Below are 13,421 nucleotides of genomic sequence, written 5' to 3'. Positions count from 1 at the left end.
AGTTATGATTTAGTTGCTTAACTCTCTATTGTGGTGGGTTTCTGTTGGTTTCGTTGCAGTTTCTGTCTCATTTTCCCTCATATTTCTATAAATATTTTAAAAACTATCGATCGACTTGTAAGTTGGCTCGTATAATCACTTATGTTAGCGATTGGTACAGTATAATCCATCTATCATCACATGCATTACCAATGCAAGTCCTGTACTATGCTAATGCACAGCACAGCGACTGTAGCTGATTAAAGGTAAATATGAATATTGAATGGCTAAGTGGTATTTCTATGTCATTTCGACAAAGGTCAGCCAAATCAGGTGTCGCTTGTAAATGCTTTTCGATCAAATGTAGGTTAATCAGGATTATTGACTTGGACATAAATGTCTCTCCAATGTAATCCATCCAATGACTAATTTCCCTCTGAAACTGGAGGATTGGAGTCTATACATTAGACATTAGCTTGCTCGCCTTGCTGCTTTACATTTTAGTCATTTAGCAGACGCTCTTATCCAGAGTGACTTACAGTAGTGAGTACATGCAATTCCATACTGGTCACCCATGGAAATCAAACCCACAACCCTGGCATTGGAAGCGCTAATCTCTACCAACTGAGCCACATGGGACCACATAGGCTGTGATGGCCATCTTTGATCTAAACATGCTGGACAGGCATGAATAGCATCAGGTTAAGCCTTTGTGATTCGTTGTTGGGCCCAGTTTAATGTATACTCTATTGGCAGATACAATTCCCACCATGTCTTGCAAGTGGGCAAAAAGCGAAGCCTTGAGAAAATGTGGACTTTCATAATTAAGCTACTTTGAAAAGATGGACATCCAAGCTACTTCGAAAATATGGAGCTTCCAAGGCAAAACAGTGACACCACCAAGTATCTTGCCACAGAATTATTCAACTTCCTTTAACACTGACATTTTTCACTTATCTCTTACACCACTTTAAAAGCCACTTCAGTTGAATCCTCCAATTAACAGCCCCACATTCATATCCCACTGATCTGTCAAGTCAGCAATTAAAGGTTTTTCAGGGGTCAATGGGAGAGCATCGTTAAGGCAGTCCGATCACTTTCGATTTGTGGCACCAAACCTAATCATTTTAGTTGAAGACACTGCCAGCCGGCCATTGATGTGGCCTCCAAGGGTGCAACCTGACTCATCAAATCCGATTTGTATCACACGCTAACTATGGTAATCTTGCCCTAAGTGTCTGCACTGTACTGTAAAACCCACCCACGCTTTTGCTACAACTAGATAAAAAATATCCAATGCTGTTTGCTAAGAATGTATGTATTGGTGATGAAATGTTAAATCATTGAAGGACAAATTCTAACTTGACATCTGTAAATGTTTTCCATTGATATTGATGCATCGTTTCTTAAGTGTTTCTTGACTCTACCATTACCCACAAACAGCATTTTCGAACAGAGGACATTCCTCCCAGAGTCTCTCAAGGGTATGTCCATTGTCAGGCTTGTGGCAGTTAACTGACAGGTCTTGACAGCAGTTGGGCTTTGGAAGTCAGAATAAGTTTAAAAGCAGTCTCTCTGCTCTGGTTTAGCATAGAATGGTTTTGATTGTTGCCCCAAAAAACAGAGGTTTGTGCTCAGACAAACGAAAATCACACTATTATTTCAGTGCTGTGTCCACTCGCTATGCTTTCCAACCAAGTTTCTACTTCATATCTCTGTTGTTTTGGAGGGAAACATTCAATGGAGACTTACTTAGGGGTATTCAGTTTAGGAAAGATAACTCTAACACAGATTTCGCGGAATTGTATGCTGTAATCCCAACAATGTAGTGCAGTTGCTATTGTGCAGTGTGATGCCAGTTTGTGTTCATGTATATATATATATATATATATACACACATACAGTACCAGTCAAATGTTTGGACACACCTACTCATTCAAGGTTTTTTTTTATTTAATTTTTTTACTATTTTCAACATTGTAGAATAATATTGAAGACATCAAAACTATGAAATAACACATGTGGAATCATGCAGCACTCCATCACTCTCTTTGGTCAAATAGCCCTTACACAGTCTGGAGGTGTGTTTTGGGTCATTGTCCTGTTAAAAAACTAATGATATGGCGCAGTGGTTAAGGGCGCTGTACTGCAGCGGCAGCTGTGCCATCAGAGTCCCTGGGTTCGCGCCCAGGCTCTGTCGTAACCGGCCGCGACCGGGAGGTCCGTGGGGCGACGCACAATTGGCCTAGCGTCGTCCGGGTTAGGGAGGGCTTGGTCGGTAGGGATGTCCTTGTCTCATCGCGCACCAGCGACTCCTGTAGCGGGCCGGGCGCTGTGCGCGCTAACCAAGGTTGCCGGGTGCACGGTGTAGCCACCGACACATTGGTGCGGCTGGCTTCCGGGTTGGATGCGCGCTGTGTTAAGAAGCAGTACGGCTGGTTGGGTTGTGTATCGGAGGACGCATGACATTCAACCTTCGTCTCTCCCGAGCCCGTACGGGAGTTGTAGCGATGAGACAAGATAGTAGCTACTACAATAATTGGATACTACGAAAATTTGGGAGAAAAAGGGGTAAAAAAAAAAAAATTTAAACTAAAAAAAAAATAGATAGTCCCACTAAACGCAAACCTGATGGGATGGCGTATCTCTGCAGAATGCTGCGGAAGCCATGCTGCTTAAGTGTGCTTAAATTTCTAAATAAATCACTGACAGTGTCACCAGCAAAGCACCCCAACACCATCACACCTCCTTCTCCATGCTTCATGGAGGGAACCACACACAGAGATCATCCGTTCACCTACTCTGCGTCTCACAAAGACAGGGCGGTTGGAACCAAAAATATAAAAAATTGGACTCATCAGACCAAAGGACAGATTTCCACTGGTCTGATGTCCATTGCTTGTGTTTCTTGCCAAAAGCAAGTCCATTCTTGGTATTGGTGTCCTTTAGTAGTGGATTCTTTGCAGCAATTCAACCATTAAAGCCTGATTCACGCAGTCTTCTCTGAACAGTTGATGTTGAGACGTGTGTGTTACTTGAACTCTGTGAAGCATTTATTTGGCCTTCAATCTGAGGGGCAGTTAACTCTAATTAATTTATCCTCTGCAGCAGAGGTAACTCTGGGTCTTCCTTTCCTGTGGCGGTCATCATGAGCGCCAGTTTCATCATAGCGTTAGATGGTTTTTGCGACTGCACTTGAAGAAACTTTCAAAGTTCTTGAAATTTTCCGAATTGATTGACCTTCATGTCTTAAAGTAGTGATGGATTGCAATTTCTCTGTCCTTATTTCAGCTGTTCTTGCCATAATATGTAATTGGTCTTTTACCAAATAGCCCTTCTGTGTACCACACCTACCTTGTCAAAACACAACTGATTGGCTCAAACGCATTAAGAAGGAAAAAAGTCCACAAATGAACTTTTATCAATGCACACATGTTAATTTAAATGCATTCCAGGTGACTACCTCATGAAGCTGGTTGAGAGAATGCCAATAGTGTGCAAAGCTGCCATCAAGGCAAAGGGTGGCTAGAATCTAAAATCAAAAATATATTTGGATTTGTTTAACACTTTTTTGGACACTACATGATTCCAAATGTGTTATTTCATAGTTTTGATGTCTTCACTAATATTAAACAATGTAGAAAATAGTAAAACAAAAAATGAATGAGTACTTGTGTCCAAACCTTTGACTGGTACTGTATACAGTTGAAGTCGGAAGTTTACATACACCTTAGCCTCCAACAGCTCTTAAATGCATGCTCTTCAACCGATCGCTGCCCGCACCTGCCCGCCCGTCTAGCATCACTACTCTGGATGGTTCTGACTTAGAATATGTGGACAACTACAAATACCTAGGTGTCTGGCTAGACTATAAACTCTCCATCAAGACTCACATTATCATCTCAAATCCAAAATTAAATCTAGAATTGGCTTCCTATTTTGCAACAAAGCATCCTTCATTCATGCTGCCAAACATACCCTCGTAAAACTGACCATCCTACCGATTCTCGACTACGACGATGTCATTTACAAAATAGCCTCCAACACTCTATTCAACAAATTGGATGCAGTCTATCACAGTGCCATCCGTTTTGTCACCAAAGCCCCATATACTACCCACCACTGCGACCTGTACGCTCTCGTTGGCTGGGCCTCGCTTCATACTTGTCGCCAAACCCACTGGCTCCAGGTCATCTACAAGTCTTTTCTAGGTGAAGCCCTACCTTATCCCAGCTCACTGGTCACCATAGCAGCAGCCACAGCATGCACTCCAGCAGGTATATCTCACTGGTCACCCCCAAAGCCAATTCCTCCTTTGGCCGCCTTTCCTTCCAGTTCTCTGCTGCAAATGACTGGAACAAACTGCAAAAATCACTGAAGCTGGAGACTCATATCTCACTCACTAGCTTTAAGCAGCAGCTGTCAGAGCAGCTCACAGAACACTGCACCTGCCCAGGGACTGCAGTTGAAAATTAGCCGGCTGGCTAAAAGCGGCACTTTTAATGAAACGTTGATTAATGTGCACTGTCCCTGTAAAAATAACAAACTCAACTCAACCTGTACATAGCACATCTGTAAATAGCCCATCCAACTACCTCATCCCCATACTGTTTTTATTTATTTATCTTGCTCCTTTGCACCCCAGTATCTCTACTTGCACATTCATCTTCTGCACATCTATCAATCCAGTGTTTAATTGGTATATTGTAATTACTTCGCCACCATGGCCTATTTATTGCCTTGCCTCCCTTATCTTACCTTATTTGCACACACTGTATATAGAGGCACTGAGTTTGAAGGTAGGCCTTGAAATACATCCACAGATACACCTCCAATTGACTCAAATGATGTCAATTAGCTTATCAGAAGCTTTTAAAGACATGACATCATTTTAGGGAATTTTCTAAGCTGTTTAAAGGCACAGTCAACTTAGTGTATGTAAACTTCTGACCCACTGGAATTGGGATACAGTGAATTGTAAGTGAAATAATCTGTCTGTAAGCAATTGTTGGAAAAATGACTTGTGTCATGCACAAAGTAGATGTCCTAACCGACTTACCAAAACTATAGTTTGTTTTAATAGTACGCAAGTATAAACACCATGGGAACACGCAGCCGTCATACCGCTCAGAAAGGAGATGCATTCTGTGTCCTAGAGATGAACGTACTGTGGTATGAAAAGTGCAAATCAATCCCAGAACATCAGCAAAATACCTTGTGAAGATGCTGGAGGAAACAGGTGCAACAGTATCTATTTTCACAATAAAATGAGTCCTACATCGTCATAACCTTTAAGGCCGCTCAGCAAGGAAGTAGCCACTGCTCTAAAGCCGCGATTAAAAAAAGCCAAACTACGGTTTGCAACTGCACATGGGGACGAAGATCATGCTTTTTGGAGAGCTATCCTCTGGTCTGATGAAACAAAAATATAACTGTTTGGCCATAATGACCATCATTATGTTTGGAGGAAAAAGGGGGAGGCTTGCAAGCCAAAGAACACCATCACAACCGTGAAGCACGGGGGTGGCAGCATCATGTTGTGGAGGTGTTTTGCTGCAGGAGGGAGTGGTGCACTTCACGAAATAGATGGCATCATGTGGATATATTGAAGCAACATCTCAAAACATCTTGTGGGCAGAACTGAAAAAGCGTGTGCAAGCAAGGAGGCCTACAAACCTGACTCAGTTACACCAGTTCTGTCAAGAGGAATGGGCCAATATGCACCCAACTTCTTGTTGGAAGTTTGTGGAAGGCTACCCAAAACATTTGACCCAAGTTAAACAATTTAAAGGCAATGCTACCAAATAATAATTCAGTGTATGTAAACTTCTGACCCACTTGGAATGTGATGAAAGAAATACAAGCTGAAATCAATCACTCTCTCTACTTTATTCTGACATTTCACATTTCTTAAAATAAAGTGGTGATCGTAACTAACCTAAAACAGGGATGTTTTACTAGGATTAAATGTCAGGAATTGTGAAAAACTGAGTTCAAATGTATTTGGCTAAGGTGTATGTAAACTTCCGAATTCAACTGTATGTATTAACCTTATGTATTCTGAGTGTATTATCATGCTATTTTGTATGCAAAGCTTGATTGTGTAAATTCTGCATTTCTTCAGTTTGTACAAACTGTGAGCAAGAATGATTAATTCCAAAGTCGCTCGTTCCCTCGTTCACCATTTAGAAAATATCCATGTGAACTAAAAATAGGATATGATGACAATGTTTTTCATATTTTATCAGCAAATCATAGCCTAATGACAGGCAGGAATCTCCCTTTAAGTAGGCCTACATATATTCTACAATTAAATAATGAAACAATTAAAATAATTAAACATGAAGTAGCAAGTTAAGCTACATTGCCATAGACCTAATATGTTGACCTTTAAGTTATTGTTTAGGCTACACTAAAATGTGTGAGCTTTTAGTTAATAGTAGCCTATAGGCCTAATAGATACAAATATAGAAGAGGCTCAGATCTGGCGTAAAGGCTTAATACTAGGTAGGTCTATTGATTGCACATACATGAAAGGGATGTCAATATTTCGACTAATAATCTAACTATAATATAATTTGCCATTTAAAAAAAAAAGTTTTATCCTTGCTTCGCTTGTTTATAACATTGTTAACTTTTTAGGCTATTTATATTCAACGATCAAGTTTTCAGAAATCACAGAGACATATAAACATCTTCATTCTATGTTTAGAGAGTGTCTGTGTGTAAAGTGACATGGGCTGGAAAATGGTGACCTAACAACGCACTGAGCTATTCTAGATTACGAGCGATTTCAAGTGCAACGTTAATAAAGACGGTTTTGGGAAACGGCTCGGAAATTATAAGATGATATTACATAGTTTTCACGATTAACTTAGCTTGAAGATTCTTTAGAAAACCGGGCCCAGGACAGGAGGACACTCTAGAGTGTTGAGGCAACATCTGCTAGCTCAGTAAACTGTGCCCAGAGCAGGTAGGCACAGACAGTGGAAGGGAAACTTGCTCTGTGAGATTGAGTGCTAAGGAGTAATCTATTAAATTGAGTCATTACCCTAACTGCAGAGGGAGAGTTGTGTGTTCAGCCCTAATTGATTAGCTGTCTGCATCTCCCTGTGAAGACTGTCCAGACCCGTACTCCCCTACACCCCAAGCATGTCATCTCATTTCAGCTTGTTAGACGTTCATAGTAATGATGGGTAATTGAGTTTGGAGGTCACCACAGATATTCACTTCATAACAGCCAAAGATGTTAGTATGATGTGAATGATGTGTGACTCAATAGAAGTAAAAAGGATATTCACATGCAAGCATGTTTTCAAAGGTTGACTTTAGCCAAGCTGTTGTAGATTTTTCAAGATCGGATACACCAGTTAGTGGATATAAACTCAGGTCCTGGAGAGCTACAGGGTGTGCAGGCTTATGTCCAGCCCAGCACCTACACAATTAAACCAATGCATAGCAATCAAGATAACAAATGTAAAATATAGTGTGTACGTAAAATTTATATAGGTTCAGAACTTTTGTGAAACAGCACATTTAAAAATATATGACAAATGGAAATCAGACTGGATGGACATCAGAAATAGAGGGGAGAGGTTTAGGGTAGAAGAAGGACAAGGCTAAATACAAACAAAATATAACTATTGTAAAATAGATTGTGTCCGTAAAATGTATATAGTATGTATAAGTTGGAAGTAAAAACCTAAGTATTGTTGTTTGTTAGTTTACTCCAATTAGGGGAGGGGTGGTAGGGTTAGCGGAAAATAATAAAGGAAAATATATTTTAAAAGATGTGTGTGTGTGTGTATATATATATATATATATATATATATATATAATATATATGTACGTCTTTTAAAATGTCCATTAAAATAACATCAAATTGATCCAAAATATAGTGTAGACATGATTAATGTTGTAAATGACTATTGTAGCTGGAAACGGCAGATTTCTAATGGAATATCTACATAGCGTACAGAGAGCCCCATTATCAGCAACCATCACTCCTGTGTTCCAATGGCACGTTGTGTTAGCTAATCCAAGTTTATAATTTTAAAAGGCTAATTGATCATTAGAAAAACATTTTGCAATTATGTTAGCACAGCTGAAAACTGTTGTGCCTGATTAAATAAGCAATAAAACTGGCCTTCTTTAGACTAGTTGAGTATCTAGAGCATCAGTATTTGTGGGTTCGATTACAGGCTCAAAAATGGCCAGAAACAAAGCACTTTCTTCTGAAACTCGTCAGTCTATTCTTGTTCTGTGAAATGAAGGCTATTTCATGCGAGAAATTGCCAAGAAACTGAAGATCTCGTACAATGCTGTGTACTATTACTTATATTTCCCTCACCAACTTTAAAGATCAGCTATCTGACCAGCTAAACGATCGCTGCAGCTGTACATAGTCCATCTGTAAATAGCCCACCCAATCTACCTACCTCATCCCCATACTGTTTTATTTAATTTTCTGCGGTTTTGCACACCTGTCACGCCCTGACCTGAGATATCTCAGTTTTCTCTATATTTTGGTTAGGTCAGGGTGTGACTAGGGTGGGTATGCTAGTTTTTGTATTGTCTAGGGTTTTTGTAGGTCTAGGTGATTTGTATGTCTATAGTGGCCTGATATGATACCCAATCAGAGGCAGCTGTTTATCGTTGTCTCTGATTTGGAATCATATTTTGGTAGCCATTTCCCTTTGGTGTTTGTGGGATCTCGTCTATGTGTAGTTGCCTGTCAGCACTCGTTTGTATGGCGTCACGTTTCGTTTTGTTATTTTGTTAGTTTGTTCAGTGTTCATTCAGTTAAATAAAGAATGTATGCATTCCACGTTGCGCCTTGGTCCGATCCTTATAACGAATGTGACAACACCAGTATCTATACTTGCACATTATCATCTGCTCATTTATCACTTCAGTGTTAATCAGCTAAATTGTAATTATGCTACTATGGCCTATTTATTGCCTACCTCCTCATGCCTTTTGTACACACTGTATATAGACTTTATTTTTTTCTACTGTGTCATTGACTTGTTTATTGTCTTATTGGCTTGTTTATTGTTTATTCCATGTGTAACTCTGTGTTGTTGTCTGTGTCACACTGCTTTGCTTTATCTTGACCAGGTCACAGTTGTAAATGTGACAGTTTATTTAGCCGATCTGGTTAAATAAAGGTGAAATAAAATAAGAATAAAAATAAACTACTCCCTTCACAGATCAGTGCAAACTGGCTCTAAACAGAATAGAAAGAGGAGTGGGAGGCCCCGATGCACAACTGAGCAAGAGGACAAGTACATTAGAGTGTCTAGTTTGAGAAACAGGCACCTCACAAGTCCTCAACTGGCAGCGTCGTTAAATAGTACCCACAAAACACCAGTCTCAACGTCAACAGTGAAGAGGCAACTCCGGGATGCTGACCTTTTAGGCAGAGTTCCTCTGTCCAGTGTCTGTGTTCTTTTGCCCATCTTAATCTTTTATTTTTATTGGCCAGTCTGATATATGGCTTTTTCTTTGCAACTCTGCCTAGAAGGCCAGCATCCCGGAGTCGGGAAGTTATTTTAATGGACAAACAAGGACATTTCTAAGTGACCTCAAACGTTTTAACAGTATTGTATATACCTGTATATTTACTTACAAACATGTTTTAAAGGTAACCAATGAACCTTGACTGGCCTGGACTAGAAAAAAAACGTTTATGTCCAGTATTTCAAAACACAGCAACACAAATCACTGTGAATCATTGAAAACAAACAACAGAATCACACATTTTATATTTTCAGTATTTGAATTATAGTTTACACATTTTTATGCTTTTTAGTTCAGGCGTAGGCTGAATCTGCACCCAGGAAACAAAACAGCACAGTACATTGTGTTTTTGAGCTGGTCGGCCGTGGTCAGGATCATGAGCACCTCATAACTAATGATAGATAGGAACCATAAAATATGTCAGTGCTATGCCGGCTCCAGCAATCTGTACTGTATAACCTTCAGCAGTTACACTAGGAGAGGGTAGACCCTATGAAGTATATTTAGCTGTCCCAATTAACTGGCCTCATTTCCTGCTCCACGAGTGTGGGTTTTTAGAGTGTCGCTTTTCCCTTTTCAGCCACTAGATTTGAGAAGCAGACTGGACTGTGTTAATATCACGATCAGTCATACTTGACAGATGGAAGTTCGCTCAAATGGACTGCAGCTAGGCATATAATGAAGTACAATTTTTTGAGTTGATGGGGAAATACATTTGTTTATTTAGGCCTGTTCTGTTTGATGTGGTGATGAAAAGGCTACCCCATATCGATTGCTCCTTTTGCTATTTGAAATGAATCACACTTGTCATCTGCATTGTTGTCCAATGTGTTGTTGCTTTTCTAAATATCCTCTACCTGTCGTTTGAATATGTTCATGTTGCCCTTTAATTGCAAGTGTTTGAGATTGAATTAGCCCCAGACAAGCAGCACTGACGAGACTATCATCGCACACGCCACACACACACACACACACACACACACACACACACACATTATCATCAGTTCAGTCCTAGCGGAATAGCTGTTAGATATAACTCTGCTCTACCACTCTGGGCCGATTTCCCGATAGTGATGGAACTTATGCTGCATTTAGACGATGGACGCAAAAGCCGCAATACCAGTCGGCATAGATGGACAAGAAAGCAAGAAAGACGGTGACGGCAAAAGCAAGTCAGCACGACGGTATGCGTTGCTATGGTGATTTCAGTAAACAAAAAGTTCCGAACAACCCCCGGTAGAAAACAACACTACGGCGATATTTTAGCTCTGGCGGCAATTCACGTCTTCCATGTCGGCTGACGGCATTCACCGCCAGCCACAACTGCATTTATCGTTGTGCTCTCATTCTAAACAGTAACATCCGGTTTGCTGTCTCCCTTATATCATCTAAACACATCATTAGGGCTTACGGGTGTTTTAACGATGTATACCTTTCCGTCAACGAATGAAGATGTAACATTCATTTTGCAAAACACCACACAATGAAAACGTTCACTAAGTACGTCATTGAGGCATGTGTTGATATTTAAAGGATCGAAAGGCAGGCAGCGATGCTCTCGGATCAGCTTTCTCCCTTTCAAATCTTACTTTATAATTAGAATAATTCCATTATACTGACGATGAATCAGATTCTAGAGAGATATTATCAACTATGGCTGAAAATATTGAGGAGTCTTATTCTAATGCGTAGCCTACCCTAATATAATGCGCCCCTAGTCAAAAAATCCAAACAGTCCTATAGTAATGGTAACAGAATCTGATGGGATTGGGATTCTATTGTATTCGTGTATTGGATTCCTATATATTCTACCATGCCTAGAAATCTGGTCCTTTTATTCTTTGTCTCCAACGCTCTAGGCGACCAGTTTTGATAGCCTTTAGCCGCACCCTCATACTACTCCTCCTCTGTTCCGCGGGTGATGTGGAGGTAAACCCAGGCCCTGCATGTCCCCAGGCACCCTCATTTGTTGACTTCTGTGATCAAAAAAGCATTGGTTTCATGCATGTCAACATCAGAAGCCTCCTCCCTAAGTTTGTTTTACTCACTGCTTTAGCACACTCTGCTAACCCTGATGTCCTTGCTGTGTCTGAATCCTGGCTCAGGGAGGCCACCAAAAATTCTGAGATTTCCATACCCAACTATAAAATTTTCCGTCAAGATAGAACTGCCAAAGGGGGAGGAGTTGCAGTCTACTGTCATACTTTCTAATGTCATACTTTCCAGGTCCATACCCAAACAGTTCAAACTACTAATTTTAAAAATGACTCTCTCCAGAAATAAGTCTCTCACTGTTGCCGCCTGTTACCGACCCCCCTCAGCTCCCAGCTGTGCCCTGGACACCATTTGTGAATTGATCGCTCCCCATCTAGCTTCAGAGTTTGTTCTGTTAGGTGACCTAACCTGGGATATGCTTAACACCCCGGCAGTCCTACACTCTAAGCTAGATGCCCTCAATCTCACACAAATAATCAAGGAACGCACTAGGTACAACCCTAAATCTGTAAACAAGGTCGCCCTCATAGACGTCATCCTGACCAACTGGCCCTCCAAATACACCTCCGCTGTCTTCAACCAGGATCTCAGCGATCACTGCCTCATTGCCTGTATCCGCTACGGATCCACAGTCAAACGACCACTGTCAAACGCTCCCTAAAACACTTCTGCGAGCAGGCCTTTCTAATCGACCTGGCCTGGGTATCCTGGAAGGATATTGACCTCATCCCGTCAGTTGAGGATGCTTGGTCATTCTTTAAAAGTAACTTCCTCACCATTTTAGATAAGCATGCTATGTTCAAAAAATGCAGAACTAAGAACAGATGGTTCACTCCAGACCTGACTGCCCTCGACCAGCACAAAAACATCCTGTGGCGGACTGCAATAGCATCGAATAGTCCGGAACCAATACACGCAGTCAGTCAGGAAAGCAAAGGCCAGCTTCTTCAGGCAGAAATTTGCATCCTGTAGCTCTAACTCAAAAAAGTTATGGGACACTGTAAAGTCCATGGAGAACAAGAGCACCTCCTCCCAGCTGCCCACTGCACTGAGGCTAGGTAACACGGTCACCACCGATAAATCCATGATTATCGAAAACTTCAACAAGCATTTCTCAACGGCTGGCCATGCCTTCCTCCTGGCTACTCCAACCTCAGCCAACAGCTCCGCCCCCCCCCCCCACAGCTACTCGCCCAAGCCTCTCCAGGTTCTCCTTTACCCAAATCCAGATAGCAGATGTTCTGAAAGAGCGGCAAAACCTGGACCCGTACAAATCAGCTGGGCTTGACAATCTGGACCCTCTATTTCTGAAACTATCCGCCGCCATTGTCGCAACCCCTATTACCAGCCTGTTTAACCTCTCTTTCATATCGTCTGAGATCCCCAAGGATTGGAAAGCTGCAGCAGTCATCCCCCTCTTCAAACGGGGAGACACCCTGGACCCAAACTGTTACAGACCTATATCCATCCTGCCCTGCCTATCTAAGGTCTTCGAAAGCCAAGTCAACAAACAGGTCACTGACCATCTCAAATCCCACCGTACCTTCTCCGCTGTGCAATCTGGTTTCCGAGCCAGTCACGGGTGCACCTCAGCCACGCTCAAGGTACTAAACAATATCATAACCGCCATTGATAAAAGACAGTACTGTGCAGCCGTCTTCATCGACCTGGCCAAGGCTTTCAACTCTGTCAATCACCATATTCTTATCGGCAGACTCAGTAGCCTCGGTTTTTCTAATGACTGCCTTGCCTGGTTCACCAACTACTTTGCAGACAGAGTTCAGTGTGTCAAATCCGAGGGCATGCTGTCCGGTCCTTTGGCAGTCTCTATGGGGGTGACACAGGGTTCAATTCTCGGGCCGACTCTTTTTTTCTGTATATATCAATGATGTTGCTCTTGCTGCGGGCGATTCCCTGATCCACCT

General features: G+C 41.5%; 1 protein-coding gene across 1 annotated transcript in view; it reads right to left on the bottom strand.

The window, feature by feature from the left end:
- LOC115129552 (glutamate receptor 2) overlaps positions 1 to 13,421 on the bottom strand; it is a 70,400-nt gene that overhangs the window by 42,185 nt on the left and 14,794 nt on the right. The gene's annotated exons all lie outside the window — the stretch shown is intronic.

This window comes from Oncorhynchus nerka, linkage group LG5 (genome assembly GCF_034236695.1).
Source record: "Oncorhynchus nerka isolate Pitt River linkage group LG5, Oner_Uvic_2.0, whole genome shotgun sequence".
Taxonomy (NCBI): Eukaryota; Metazoa; Chordata; class Actinopteri; order Salmoniformes; family Salmonidae; genus Oncorhynchus; species Oncorhynchus nerka.
The sequence above is the reverse complement of the archived record's forward strand: the minus strand, read 5'-3'. Positions and strand labels throughout refer to the sequence as shown.